The sequence below is a fragment of the Talpa europaea genome (assembly GCF_964194135.1).
Source record: "Talpa europaea genome assembly, chromosome: 16".
Lineage (NCBI taxonomy): Eukaryota > Metazoa > Chordata > Mammalia > Eulipotyphla > Talpidae > Talpa > Talpa europaea.
In genome coordinates, this window is record NC_140084.1 from 49,137,511 (window position 1) to 49,148,665 (window position 11,155).

Sequence of the window (11,155 nt, forward strand, 5' to 3'; positions counted from 1 at the left end):
GCTTGCGTCTCTACAGCGCATGTCCTCTAAGAGCAGGGCTAAGAAAAGAACATCCTCTCACCACTTCCGTCAACCATGTGCTGGATGTCCTAGTCTCGGTAATTAGGCCAGAAGAAGAAAGGAACTCTGGGGAAAGAAGGATCACTCTTTGCAGATGACACAATAATATATCAAAACCCTGAAGACTCCACTGAAAAACCATTAAAAATAATGGCCTTCCCTGGTGGCGCAGGTGGTTGAGCGCCGCACTGCGAAGCTGTCTGCAGCCTGTAGCACCGGTTCGATCCCGGCCACTGGCGAGGGTCCCACATGGTGTGGCAGACCTCTCCTGTCTCGCCCGCTGCTCCCCTCAGCAGTGTACTTCATCATCACTCTGTCCTCTCACCTTCCCACGCATCTGGCCTGTACTCCGGTTCTTGTATAAAATGAATAAATCTTTAAAAAAAAAAAAAAAGAAGTATCAGGCCCCAAAATCAATAGGCAAAACTTGTATTTCTATAAACAATAAACTAGAAGAAAGACAAAGTGGGAAAACAGTCCCATTTACAATCAGTCAAGGGGAGAAAGTACCAAGAATAAAGATGAAAGACGTGGACACTGAAAACTCTTAAGGCATTGTTAAGAGAAATAGAAGATACCAAAAAACCAGGAGGATTTTTTTGATCATGTTCATGGGTTGAAAGAACTAGCATTGTGAAAATGGCCATTTTACAAAAAATATTAAATACAATTCCTATCTCAGCCCCTAGCAATTTTTCACGCACCCCTGAAAAGCCGGTTAGCTGTGTTCATCAGATAATCCAGATTTACACTGAGTTGCTTTTTGTCCCCTTGTCATTTTGTTTAAGACTTTCGTTATGGTACAATTCTGGTTTTATTTTTTTTTAATGTTTATTTATGCATATAAGAAATGGGGTACAGGCCAGAGGTGCAGGGGGTGAGAGGATTCACCAAAGACAGAGTAGGGAGCGGAACAGGCGGATCTATTGAAATCCACTGCTGAGGGGAGCAGCGTGGAGTCAGGAGAGGTCTGCTGTGCCATGTGGGTAGCTCCCTGGCTGGGGATTGAACTCGTGCTGCAGTGGCTGCAGACAGCTTCATAGTGCTGACGCTTAACCCCTCGCACCACCAGGGAGGCCCCAATTTTGGTTTTAACAAGATTCCACTTGTTAAGATTTATTCTGCAGGCCGATCTCGATGAATAAAGCTTTAGCTGTCTTAATAAATGGAGACGCACTACTGGCAGGAAGATTCCCGCGGAGAGGCAGCTATGGGCACGAGAACTGGAGTACACCACAGCACGGGCTTGTCATGTGTGGGGGATCAGGTATAAAGGCGTCTCCCACAGATACTGGCGGAAGATCACAGCATGCCCGCAGTTTCGGGACATATCCATATATGATAGAACAATGTAGAAACAAAATGATTAATTTCAGATCACAGGCCTACCTATTAACACTAGAGCTGAGTAATAATTCCCTGTGATGAAATACACACATACGTCATTGAAAGGGTGTGTATCTAGAACACATCCAGATGCCATTTGGATAGTTATGAGAAAATAGCCATATTGTGTATACTTGAAAAGGATTTCTTTTTTTAGGTCAGTTTTGGAGTCAGTGAAATTGACTGTACCACACCCCTTGGGCCAGTCTCCCTGCCTATCACAGCTCTACACTAGGATGGTACCTGGCTTACAACCAATGAGAAACTTTTTTAACCAGGTAGAAACAATATGATCTTCACACTTGTCGTGAGAAATGGAAAACGACGGCAGTTTTCCCTTTACAGTTAAACTGAAGAGGGAAAATAGCCTCTTCTCCGTTACTGTCCCCATCAGATCCAACATGTTCCCAGAGTGAACGCCTTTCTGTTCAACGGTCACCGCTGGAATGGTTTCTGCCCAGGAGACAGGAGTTCCGTAGAGGCATCCACGGCTGTTAGAGATGCACCTCTGGCCAGGCTGAGGTGTCCTGTGGCTCCCAGTGGTTCGTGAAGCACAACAGCACACTGATTCCAGCACCACATCTGGAAGCACCTTCAAACGAGGTTCAGTTATCACTTGCATTAAACACCGAAAGCTCCTGTTGGTGAGGACAAGACATTGAGGACACACCCACTTTGTTCTTTGAAAACACAATGAATACAAGTCATGCCCTTCCGAGGTGCCTATTCACGGAGTCTCACCTTGAAAGACCCAAGCGGACATCTCCAATCGCAGAAACACATTTGCATCACCTTCACCGGAGAGGTGCACACACCTGAACCCGCCACACAAGCCGCTGAAAACTTCAGCACATGATGACAACGTGGTAGCTCTACACGGTACCAAGTGACCCGATGGCGGCCTTTGAAGTAGTCCCGCTGTCCTGGCACCTGCTCCTGGCGTGAGCACGCTCACACTTCTGTCCTGCACAGTTTATCTCTCTCTCCACAGGGGAAGGGGCTCTGGATTCCTCGTGCAGCCGGAGCAGAGACGGGGCGCCCCCAGGTCCTGGGGCATGAGCACAAGGGGGCTGACGGTCGGGAAGCACGCAGCGATGATGGAGCTGGTTCTCACCAGGACCATGTCAGGGTTGGGGAGGAAAGTCAAGCACACCTGGCAGGTGGAGGAGAGGGTGGAAAAGCAGACGAAGGTGCTCACCAGGAGCAGGATGGTGCGGGTGGCTCTGGACTCCGGGGAGCACGTGGAGGAGGCGCTGCTCCTGTGAAGGTGCCGGACCCGCTGCCTGTGCCGGTACAGGGTGCACACCATGGAGCCGCTGGCCCCGACCATGAGCCCCACACACAGGACGTCCGGGGGCGAGTGTAATGCTGCGAATAATGAGTCTGTGGTTCTGTCAGGAAGAACAGAATGACACTGTCCAAAGCTTTTCCTGTTTGAGGAGTTGGTGGTGCTCAAACCACTGCTTATAAACATAGGATACAAGACTCTTAAGACCATGTTAAGGACCCAGCACAGGACAACACAGGGCAGGACCCACCCTCTCAGCCCTGCCCACCTGCAGCGGCAGAGGCTGATGGTGACAGCCTGGACCACACTCAGGAGGCAGGTGGTGCCCATGGACACGCCCCTGCCCACCTGACGGCCATAATGGCAAAATTTGCATGCGAAATCATTGAGGGCGGGGGACTCCCCCAAGGATGTCACTGGATAGCAGATTCCACTTGAGATCAGGACCAAAAAATTGCCCACAATGAGGTTCTTGATGATGAAATCTGTGTCCCTCCACCCAGAGCCGGTGAAATAGAGCAAGAGCTGATGGCAAAGGAGAGAGAGATTCCCCAGGATCCCCAACACAGCTTGTAGTAAGAAAATCATTTCTACGGCCAGTTCCCAGGGGTCCATCTTGTCAGCTGTTAGCAGCTGACACCGGCTTCCTGAGCAGGACGACCCTGCCCGGGAACCTGAGGCTCAGCCACCCGGATCATGTCATCTGCAGCCCGTCCTCCCCAGGTCCCGGGCATCCATCTTCATGCCACTGAGACATTCGGTGATGAATGTACAACCAGAATGACAAAGTCAAGGGCCACCAATCGGACCCCCTTTCTTCCTGACAGACTCCAGAGGCGACACTGCAGACTCAGGAAGAAGAGGGTGCACAGGCACACAGAGGTTCCTGGTTCATCAGATTCACTTATAGGTTTGAGGCCGACGGGATTGCTGAACCTGGCTGGGCGGGGGACAACAGAAGACACTGACCCCACACACACCAGGGGCCCCTCAGGCAAGGCTCCACAGAGGCCAGTCCAGACTGACCCTGCGTGTGTCCTGCCATTCCAGGGCAGATTCATTTCCCAAGACGGGTCCTGACAAGGTTCCACTCACTGGTAAGGTTTTTCTCTAGACGGATTCAAGCTGGGACTCAAGCTCCAGGGGTGTGAATAAACTGGGAGCACCGCGGGCAGGGAGGGCAGAGCCGTCCCCCCACCCCGGGCTTGGGAGCCCAGAGCCGCCAGGAGCCTGGAAACAGCCCGTCTGCTTTCACCCCGGGAGCCGCAGGCAAAGGCCTGAGCCGGGACGACGGGCCCGACACCCCGTGTGATAAGCCTGTGGGGACGAGCTCGGCCCCGACGTCAGATCTCGGGCCCAACCGCTGAGGAGAGTCTGACCTTCACCTCACGGTGAGCAGAGAGCCGGGCGCGGGACAGGGGTCCAGGCCGCAGACGCGCCGGGGAGGGGAAGCCACGGCCCGGGGAGCAGAGAGGAAACGCACCGTCCCGGGTTCTGCCCCCGCCGCCACCAGCAGCCCCGCGAGGCTCCTTCTGAAAGGGCAGGTCAAGGGTCACGTCGTCTCTGTGGTCAAACAGGCCCCGACATCGCCTCCGCTCTGTTTCCTCCTGCGCGCCGCTTTGCAGCAGTGAGTGGACAGTTCTCTGGGCAGGAGACAGAACAACGTGCCCGCGGCGGCCTCACCCGCCGTGTCGGGGACCGTCTCCTCCCCCCCGGCTCTCAGACGGGTCCTGCCGGGACCAGAGCCCCGTGCAGACCCCGGCCCTGTCTCACCAGCAGGGAGGCCCCGAGACGCCCCATGGCCCGTGGAATCAGGCCAGGACCCCTCCTGAGGAGGCTGAGCAGCAGGAGCCCAGAACCACCACGCTGAGGTCAGGGGAGTCAGGGTGCTCCTGGGCTGCAGGGACCCGCAGCCTCCTGGGCCTGAGGGTCCGAGCACAGCACAAGGCACCCTCAGGAATGGGGGCCTGCACCCCGCTGTCTTCAGTAGATCAAGGCGTGCCTGCCCGGGTCTGGCTCCAGGAGCGGGTGCCCTCCTGCCCGTGTCCCTCCTGCACCCCTGTCCCCTCCCACTCCCGCCCCCGTGAGCACAGAGCCGACTCACCGGCTTCCTGCCGCCCGGGCGCTGGGCTCAGGGAAGGACTCAGCCTGCATCCTTCCGCAGGGTCCAGCGCACCCCGAGATATAGTGCGTGCCCCTGGGACTCTACCTCAGAGCTGCAATTATCGTGTCCCAGGAGCTGCCCGGGCAGTGACAGGCCTGGGAGCTCAGAAGAGTCGGGAAAACTTTTCCTGCTGCTAATTGCCAAGAACAACTTCAGGGTCCTCAGCGGCTGTCCTGAGACGTGGGGCGTTGGGGAGACCCTGCTTCCCTGGGCCTGGGGCAGATGGAGGTCCTGGGAGGAGCCCCAGAGTAAACAGCACAGACTGGGGGCCTATGGGACAAGGGGCGTCCGGGGAAGGCTGTGCCACTGAGAGGGTCACCCTCGGGAGTCTGACTCTCGACACCCGCGGAGTGCAGCCTGCAGGGCCTGCTGGGCAGAGACCGGGAGGCCCAGACCCCAGGACGCTGAGCGCCCTCAGGTCCCTGGCAGTGATGACACTGATTACATTCATGGGATCGCCCTGTTGCCTCTATTCAATACCGTCACACCTAAGGTATTCAGAAATGTAAGGATTTTCTCCAGGGCAGCTGGTTCACAGGCGACTGCGCCGTCTGGGGACTGTCGGGGCAGCCAGGCCACGTCCTTCCCGACACCCGAGGGCAACGCTCTCCTCTGAGTGTGCAAGTTTGCCAGTTCCAGTCGGGGCTACCATTGCTTTTCTGTTCAGGGGGATTTTTGTGGTGGGTGAAAGAAAATCCCCTTCCTTGTGGGAGGGGTTGGCGGCTCTTGACCTGGTTCCTGAGCCATCCCACTCCTGGGCAGAGGCTGAGGGAGAAGGTGGACACACCCTCTACAGGCATTGACAGCGAGACGTCCACCCCCAGAGCCTCCCACCTCCGTCCACACGTCACACATCTGTGCACCCCAGGGCACCCTGCGCACACTGACCCGCTGCACAGCACACACTTGCCCCGGGACCCAGAGCTCTCGTCATGAGGAGATGCTCGTCTTCACACCCATGAACCAGAGGCCTCCTGAGTCTTTATCTCAATCCCGTGTGACTCACGACCTGGCTGTGGCTCCGGGCTGTTCTCCCTATGAGGGGTCTGGTGGACACACCGCTCCGGGCCAGGGAGTCGCCAGAGGAGTTGGGTTAGCCTGGGGGATGCCCAGGGTGGGCAGGACCCCCAAGGCTGAGGGTGGGTGGGAGGAGGGGCAGGACAGCAGCGTGGTAATAGTGCCTGAGGTGCAGGGGCTCTCGGGGGACACCAGGCCCGGCCCGTGGCCTTGGGGCTGCTGGAATTGGGTGGAGACCAGGTCAGGGAGGAGGCGGATGGTGGGCTCTGCAGGGACACAGGTGGAGGACGATGAGCAAGTTGCCGAGTGGTTGGCAGGAGGCCTGATGACAGAGATGGCACAGCATGTGCCAAGAGGGCGCTCTGGGTGTTCGGGGGTTGGTGCCCATGTAGGGCGTCCTAGTGACATGTGCAGGCACCAGGGCACACAGACCAGGAGGCTCAGAAGCGAGGTGGAGCGTGAGGGGCAGAGCATGGAACAGCACAGTGGGGTCTAGGGTGGAATGTGGGGGAGAGGCATGGGGCACACGTGGGAGCTGATACCTCATGGACATCCAAAGAGAACACAATTAAGACACGCTAGGGACTCCCTTGTGGCACAGGGGGTTGAGACACAGGCTGTGGAGCTGTCCCCAACCTCTGCAGCATGAGTTCGATCCCCAGCCGGCAAGGGAGCTACCCACACGGCGCAGCAGACCTCACCTGTTTCCCCTCTGCTCCCCTCAGCAGTGTACTTCAGTCCATCTGCCTGTTCTGTTCCCTGCTCTGTCTGTGTTGAATCCTCTTACTCCCCATACTTCTGGCCTAATCCGCACCACTTGTGTGCATAAATAAATAAATCTTAGGGCCTCATGGTGGTGCAGGGTGTTGGGAACCGCACTGTGGGGTAGTCCACACACTCTGCAGCACGAGTTCGGTCCTCGGCCGGCCAGGGAGAAACCCACATGGCGCAGCAGACTTCTCCTGACTCACCCACTGCTCCCCTCAGCAGTGTGCTTTGGTCGATCTGCCTGTTCTGGTATGTGCTCTGTCTTTGGTGGGTCCTCTTGACCCACAATCCTCTGGCCTGTGCCCCAGCTCTTGTATGAATGAGGGAAACACCTGAAATAAAACAATGTTAATGAAAAAAAATCTTAAAAAAACTTAATTTTTTTAAATGGCAGCAGCAGGATAGACATGTGATGAGGTGATGGGGGGGTGGCAGCACAGGAATCCCACAGATGCTCCTGCGGAGCTGTCCTCTCTAGCACAATCTGGTTGGGGCCACTCAAGCTCCCTTAATTCCTCATAACCATGAGCCCCAGGGGTGTGGCCACTGCAGGTGTCTGGGCCCCCATCCAATGTAACGAGTCGCGGGGTCTGCACCGCCAAGGCAGCCCAGGGTCTTCCTCTCAGTGGCTGCAAAATTAGGATCCAGACTCTTAGCGTGTTGCATGGGTGGGATCCAGCCTTGTCTGTGTTCAGGCGCGACTGCATCGCAACGGCCCAGGCCCGGAGTGGGTCTGCAGAGAGAGGAGGCAGCGGGGAGTGCAGGTGTAAGAGGGGACACAGAGCAGGAACCGTTGGGAGCTCCTCCCTGGAGCTGAGCTGTGAGGAAGTAGGGTCTGGCCAGCCAGAGGCACAGCTGTGCTCTAGGCCATCCTTGTCCTCGTCTTCCCTGGGCCCTCCTGGTGGGGCAGGGGCAGAGTGTGGAGGTCGCGCCACCCCTGCTCATTCCTGCAGGGTCACAGGGGACCTGCACCCTTTGGGGGCACCTGACACCTCCAGGCTCAGGGCAGGAGATGCGGGAAGTGCGGGCTGGGGGAGTCCCTCTCTTCCGCCTGTCATTCACCATCCACCATTTGTCTTTCGCCCTGACGTCGTCCCGGAGCACGGTCCCCTCCGCCTCCAGGCACGTTGCTGCAACTGGCCCGAGTGTGTGTTCCGATGGCTGAATCGTAAGTGCTCGCGCGTGCACAGACCTCCTGCTCTTGATCCGTCCCTGTGCTGGGGGCGTCGAGGGCGTTTCCGCGTCGGGGCCGTCGTCGTCGCTGCGGAGCCAGCGTTGAGGACAGTGCGCGGCGGTGCTGCTGCTTCCCAGACTCCTGACTGAGCAGCGCCTGGGGGCACCGCCCCCTCCCCGAGCGCCTTAACCGCGGTGCTGGCCGCTCACGCCGCCCTCCCCGCATTCAGCCGCGGGCGCCCGTGGACGGCCACACCTGAGCCAGGAACGGGGCTGCGGGGCAGGAGCCGCCCCGGCCGCATCTGCAGGCCCAGCGCGGGCGCCGCCCCCTCCTGGCGACTCCGCCCCGGGCCCGGCTCCGCCCACCGCGGGGCGTGGCCTCCGCGTGCGCATGCGCGCTGGGCGCGGCCTGGCACCTGTGCTCGCGCCCTTCAGGCGACGCCCTCGCGGCGGAGAGTCCGGCGGCGGCCGCGCTGCCCCGCGAGGGCTCCGGGTGCGCGTGCGGGGCTCCGTGCTCGGGTGCGCTGGGCCGCGCCGCAGGTCCCGTGGTCCGGCGCCGTGTGGGGTGAGTGGGGGCGCGTGTGGGGTGCGCGGGTGTGTGGGTTGTGGGGGGCTGTGCGCGTGTGGGGTGCGGGGGCCCCGTCGGGCGGCGGGTGCTGACCGCGCGGGGAGCGCTGAGGGGACGAGCCCGGGCCCGGCGGCTGGTCGTGCGGCCCGGGGCGCGGACCTCCCTGCGGGAAACCCCGGCTGTGGCGCGCACGGTGGGCGAGAGAGCGACGCGGCGCGGGTGGGGCCCCGGGAGGACGCTGGTCCGCGGCCAGAGGCCTCCTGCCCGTCCACGGCCCGCTGAGGTGAGGGACGCCCTTGCTGCCGAGCCCGGTCACCCGCCGACCGAGGAGAGCACGAGCTCGCCCAGCGGCTGCCTGGCGAGGAGGCTGACTGACTCCCGGGGCAGCCGCTCCGGCTCCCTGGCTGGCCCCCCGGGCAGCTCACCGGCGGAGGCGGCGTGCGCGGAGGCCACCGCCCGCCTGTGTCGCTGCCTCCCTCGGGAACCAGTGGTCCCGAGCCCTCTGTGCCCTCCGCCTTCCCAGGATTCCTGCCCTGAGGGTCCTTGCGCAGCACACTAGGGGGCCTCCCGGGCCTCCCAAGCCCCGCCAGGCGCCCCTCCCGAGGACCTTCCCTCTGCGTTCCCAGCGGGAATATCCTAGGGCCCGGGATGGACTCCACGCCATGCCAGCTTGTGCCTGGCCAGGGGCGGCCGCACAGGCCAGCGCACAGGAGGGACCGAATGGTGAGCAGAACATGGCCTGGGGAGCTACACTCTCTGGGCTCAGTCCTGGTAAGGCCTCACCCCCTGATGCTCCCCCACGCCCCAGCCATGGGGCAGGATGAAGCTGAGCAGAGGCATTTCCGCAGACCCGGGCGATCCCCCCACTCTCCTCTGAGGGGAGGGAGGTGTCTACACAGGGGCCATCTGTGGCCGGGTTTGCTCACCTGCGCAGCAGAGACCTCAAACACACCCCACATAGGCCATGTGGACAGAAGGCGGCTCCAGAGACTGTCCAGAGAGACCAGTCTGCCTGGACCCGAGTCCCTGAAAGTCCTATGCCAGGCCAGGATGCCCCGCCCACCTGATGATGCCTGGTGTCAGGTGTGAGGACAACAATCCCATCCATTCAACCTGGGACCCCTAGTGGAGGCAGCTGTGACTCCAACAGGCAGGGATGGCTCCTCTGTGTCCAGAGCCCTGACCTGGGACTGCCACTGCATCAGCTGGGAGCGGCTAGAACACCCCTCTGGGTTGCGGGCAGGGCGACCCTCAGGACACAGCCTAAGGACGAGGCAGGGGCTAGGGCTCCAATGGTGGTCAGGACACTGGCTCAGCAGGCACAGATTTACCAAATTAGAATTTCCTTACAAGGATCAAAGCTGTTCCTGTCTGCCCCTAGGACCAGGGGAACTGGGGTTGGGGTCGGCCTGTCTGGGCCAAGTAACCAGGAATGATCAGGTGTTTCCTGGTTACACGACAGGGTCCTGGACAGCAGTGCCAGGGAAGGACCAAAGTTCTGGGCAGCAGGAAACACACAGACAGCATCAGAGAGACCCAAATGAGGAAGGTGCTTGCTCCCCCTCCTCCACTGAGAGGGCCCCTCTGGGTGGTGACCCCCGGGGGAAGATGGCCGAGCAGGGTGGTTGAGGGGGAGTTGTGGGGGAGGAGCCTGAGGAAGGAACTGACAAGACCCTGTTTGTGGTATTGGGAACTGAAGACAGGGTGAGCTCACTGGGAACTACTCTGCCTCACAGGGGCTGGAATTAAAAAATGAAAAATACACACCTGCAGGGCTTTTACAGGTGGGATGTAGTAAACTCTCATTTTTTGTGCCTTAGGTGGTAAATGTTCTGGGAAGACCATCAGTCGAGGCCAAAGGCTTTGGGGGTGAAAGGACGCACCAGAGACAGAGTGGATAACACAACAGGTAGATGTGTGGAAATGCTTCGCTAAGAGAAGCAGCGGCGAGAGGGGAGACTTCTGGGTCTCAGTTTGATTTCTGACTTCAGTAGGCTTTGTCTGATTTGGGGAGTCGGTCCTTGCTGGTTGTTATCCATTTTGGCATCAGGCTTTCAGTCAGCTTCTCCTTTAGGCCACGTCGGGGTTTGTTTGCCCTGATTCCACCTCCTCTGGAGCTCTGGCAGCCTTTGGCGTGTGTGCACTTGATCTGGCTCCCTACTTGCATGTATCTCACTCCCTTTCTGATCTCCTTTATTTTCCCCAGCAGTGTTCGGCTGAGATGATGCAGAGACTAGCTTTTAATTTTATCAAATGTACCCCAATAGTAAGGGGGGTGCGAGTGCCTAAATGTGGCTGTGGTGAGCTCTGAGAATAGAATGAGGGCCTCCCGGGTGGCCCAGTGGGCTGAGCGCAGCGCTGTGACGCTGTCTCCAGCCTCTGTAGCGCGGGTCCTATTGCCGGCCGGCCAGGGAGAAACCCATATGGCGCCGCAGACCTCTCCTGACTCACCCGCTGCTCCCCTCAGCAGTATCTTCGCTCCTTCTGCCTGGTCTGCTTCCCGCTCTGTTTCTGGTGAATTCTCTCACCATCCCACCCCTCTGCCTGTACCCCAATTCTTGTATAAATAAATAAATCTTAAAAAAAAAGGAAAAGAATGACATTTCCAGGTTAAAACAGCAATGTTGTGTAAACAAATTTCAAAAAAGATGGAGCAATTGTAATGGAGAAATGTAAAGTGCATTTCTAATGCAGGATTACTGTTTACATCAATGGAAAAGAAGGTAGCATA